Genomic DNA, 4,431 nt, shown 5'->3' on the forward strand with positions numbered 1-4,431 from the left:
AACAAAAATATTGTCACACATCTTAAGTTCCATGCATTGAAAGGGTCACTAAAGTTTTTTTAGAAATCCCTTTAACTATTATCTTTTATAAAAAGTATGCAATTACTTATCTATATCTTAGATTTTAGAAACAAATTTAAGGTCTACATTCAAAGAGCTAAGAAGGCCCGGCCCCTTTTTGCCTATCTAGGTAAGCAGTAATTTTTAGTGGCATCTGATTGATTACTTGAATAAATGGATCTGACAGCGAGTGACTAATGCTATAAAAGTATTAGCAATGATTTGTGAGATCATATTTATGCGTTTGTGGGACAATGGGTAGCTCTAATGGTATTAGGAGAGCTGAGGTTTTATCGTAGGAAATCAGTTTGCAAAATTTCGGACATTTTACAGAAGCAGAATTCCCATGTAAGTGATACATTGGTGAAGTGGAAACGTCGATGTTGCAAAAAGTGGCAGGCCGAAAGATTTAAATAAACGAAGCAGTAGAACTCTGAAAATCGCAAGTTCTTGTTAGTTTAAATCACTCAGGGTCTCTATAATTCCTCAGGCGTTAGTGGTGGCAGCAGAACTGTTCATTGAGATTTTAAAAATCCATGCTCAGTCAGCCAGTCACATGCCGAACATTACTCTCCGGGTCACTTAGTCCTATGTGAGTTTCTGTCAGACTACAACTGGTATGCTTAATCGATACATAGATGCAAACGGACTATCTGCAGACAAGCACAAGAGATTCCCGACCAGAGATTTCTCAACATGCAAACTAAACAGAAGGCTTTAACGAATACACATGCTTTTCATAGTCTTGACAAGAGAATAACGGGTGCCTGAAAACATTAATATCTTCTTCGGAAGAGAGGGTCTCACTTTTAATTCATGCTTTAAAAGAGGTTGCAAAGCTGAACGAGTTAATCCGATTGGGATTTAAACTAAATTTTGCGTTATTATAAAATTTCTTATTTAAATGGTTCTTGGAAAATTCTGGTTCTTAACACATTGTTTCATGTTTCAATCAGATTTGGTTATTAACATCTATGGAATTGCACTCATGGGCTATCAATGATAGTATGGGATTTATCCTTACCGACCAATCTAAAGATCATACTGGCCCATGCGCACACTACACTACCAAACTTTAGAATGACTGGCTAACTGCCGAACCATGTATGAGCCTTACCGTCTTCACATCTACAGGAGATATTACATTAGAATTATTTTAAATCGGTAAGGCCTGATCGGAGAAAGTAAAATCCAATCAGACTCCCAGTCTTTTGCTCGTGTAATCGAGCCCAGTTTAAATCAGTTGTAAGCAAAGACTGAACCCAATACACTGATTGGCATGATGTTATTAAAATGTTAAGAGAACGCTATACCACTGGAGGAATTTTTAATCGCATTTTTTTTTTCTCCTCCATAACTGATTTAAAGTATAGAGTATAAAGAGTTACATTAACAAGTTGAACGCCACGCTAATTTTACATGGCTTATCCATTAAGCCACGGTAAATAACTACAAACTAAATTTGTAATTATTAGATGGATTTCGTTATTTTTTTAGAAGGTTTATCATAACATATCTCATACCTGCCAACCCTTCCGGATTTTCCGCAAGATTTTATTTTCATATTTAAAGTGGTAGTAAATATATACTATTTTTTTTCTTTTATAAACTTAATTTTTAAATGATTTTGATCACCACTGGGAAAAATAATAATGGAAGGGATTAAAAGTTGGCAGGTATGTATTTATATTAGTGAGTATATATATATATATATATATATATATATATATATATATATATATATATATATATATATATATATATATATATATATATATATATATATATATATATATATATATATATATATATATATATATATATATATATATATATATTTTGGTTTGCCTCTAATGATAATGTTTGAACATACCTATTTCGTTAGTTTTGCTTGGGTCACCTAATTAGAAAAAATTGCTCAGTTATTGAAATATTTTAGTTACTAATTCAAAACCGAAGCTAATTTCTGGACTTACCCATATCATATTGTTTTATGATACCTAAGAAAAATGAAATAAATAAGAAAAATCTCCTTCAGAAGTATTTTAATTCTGGTTTTTCAGTGTTAATGATTTAACATACCTGGCTCAGATTGGCTTGAGACACCTAAATAAAAAAAAATTACTCTATCACACAAATATTTTGATATTAATTGACTACTGACAATAATATTTAAGCATACCTGGCTCAGAATGGCTTGGGACAGCTAATAAAAGAAAATAACTCGATCACACAAACAATTTTTATACTAATTTAATAAAATGTCACTGAAAATAATCTCTGCTGCATGAAACACCTGAGGAAAAAAATAGTGGTTTACCACAAGATAATGCTTGAACATACCTGGCTCAGAATGACCTGGGACACCTAATCAACAGCATATATCGATCACACAAACATTTTATATACAAGTTTGAAATTGAAAATAATTTTTTAACATAACTGGCTCATTTTCGCTCGTTACTGCTAATAAAGAAGATAGAAATTTTTCATACAAATACTTTAATATTGGTTACTGATGACGTCCAAGCATATGCTTGGCACAGATAGGTTTGCTACACCTGATGATAAAAATGCAAATACAAATAATTCGATCATTGGGTTTCTTCTAAATTTTGTATAAATGAATAAACTTGAAGGCAAAATTTAAAATCTTTTTCTTTATACGTATGAAAGATTTTTAAAGATGTTTGCTGAAATGGAATAAGTGAAAATATTAAAATCGTTTTCAAAAAAAAAAATGGATATAACTTAGAACGCAAGTTTAAAAAATGCTAAAAGCAAGTTTAAAACAGCTTCCGAATGGCTAAAATTTCCTTCTTATGTGTTTCACTTCGTCCATTTCGAATCACTAAAAATAAATGATTAACGAAACAATTAGTAAACATCCAAGAGGGCAACCGACATTTATAATGATTAATATTAGATTAATATTAAAAATTTTAAAAACGAAAGGTTATTATTAAAATTTTTCTTCTTAAGTATTTTACTGTGCTCTTCACAAATCTCACGAAATATTGGCGAAAAAATTAGTAACATCCAAAACAGTAATCCACATTTGCAATGCAGAAAAAAAAAATTGTGTAATAATACCATTTAAATAATTCAACTTACTTCGAAACTGAAGTATTAAAAAACAAAACGCGAAGGCTAATCTGTAGTCCATTTTCCAGTCGAATTTATAATAAACTTTCAAAACAGAGAAAGCTGCAGTTAAGGAATATAATGGTACCATATTATGACGTATCTAAACATGCTTTTGACGCCTTCAGTTTTTATAATAAAAACACTGAAGAGTATATGGAACTATTAATTTTATGTCAAGCAAAATTAAATTATCCTGAACTGGGGAATTGCAACAGTTACTAAGGGTAAATGTTTATTTATTTCCTGAGTTTGCTATTCACAGCGAAACATTAAATCGTTTAGTTTACACAGAAGGAAGGTTAAACTTAGTTTTATTATATTTTTCCATTAAATTGCAACAAATAAGTTTGATCAATTTTGTTTTATTCATGATGCCACTCTTCTACATTCATTCGGTTTAAGCTCTCTATTAATGCTGTATATCTTGAAATGCGTGTTCGAAAAAAACCGATATCGTTCAATAATCGGCATTAAAAAAATAAACATAAGTAAACAAGTGTGTTTAACCCATTCTAAGGCCGTGGTCAGAATTCTTACCACAAGTTTTAATGTTCATGGTAAATTATTTATCACTTTTAATTTAGGGTCCCATTTGTAAAAAACTGTAGCTCTGATCAGTGGTCTACAAGTAGCAAAACTACTGTTGTCGTTATGTTTTTTCATAGTTCGTAGCGCGGAAATTCGTGAGAAATACATTTAACCAGATTAACACGTTGAGCGCCACGCTAATTTTACATAACTTACCCATCTGGCAACAGTAAATAAGTACAAACTAAATTTGCAAACATTAGACAGATTTTGCTATTTTTTTAGAAGGTTTCTCATGACATATCTGAATGAAAAAGGTGAATTTTATAAGCCTACGAATTGTTTAAAAATAGTGGTGGATAAAAATCTACTAAATTGAATTTATTAAACCAAGAATCACAATAATTAAGTAAATTTTGAATAAATTTTCTGCGATTCCGTAAAAGAGTGCAAATTTCATAGTTCTATACCATGTTACACGCTGTCAGCCAGCTGTTTTTCGCGGCCTATGTGAAAGGTCAGTGTCAGCAAGCGGTGGCAGACGCAGCCTAAATGTATTTTCAGGGTCAGCCACCGGTGGCTGACGCGTCTAAATGTAATTTCAGGGTCAGCCACCGGTGGCTGACGCGTCTGAATGTAATTTCAGGGTCAGCCACCGGTGGCTGACGCGGCGCTCAAAGTGTTAAAGTATAAAAT

At 31.8% G+C, this 4,431-nt stretch overlaps 1 long non-coding RNA gene across 1 annotated transcript; it reads right to left on the reverse strand.

Annotated features, from left to right (window-relative positions):
- Positions 1-1,914: 1,914 nt before the first annotated feature.
- On the reverse strand, positions 1,915-3,300 carry LOC147808661 (uncharacterized). The gene is made up of 5 exons (XR_015434345.1): positions 3,175-3,300; positions 2,243-2,266; positions 2,143-2,166; positions 2,037-2,060; positions 1,915-1,960 (listed from the first exon to the last, which is right to left on the reverse strand). It is a non-coding gene; the product is annotated as an uncharacterized LOC147808661 (long non-coding RNA).
- Between the last annotated feature and the right edge of the window lie 1,131 nt (positions 3,301-4,431).

The sequence above is a fragment of the Parasteatoda tepidariorum genome, chromosome 5, assembly GCF_982258835.1.
Source record: "Parasteatoda tepidariorum strain Cologne lab strain chromosome 5, Ptep-v5.0, whole genome shotgun sequence".
In the NCBI taxonomy this organism is placed as follows: domain Eukaryota; kingdom Metazoa; phylum Arthropoda; class Arachnida; order Araneae; family Theridiidae; genus Parasteatoda; species Parasteatoda tepidariorum.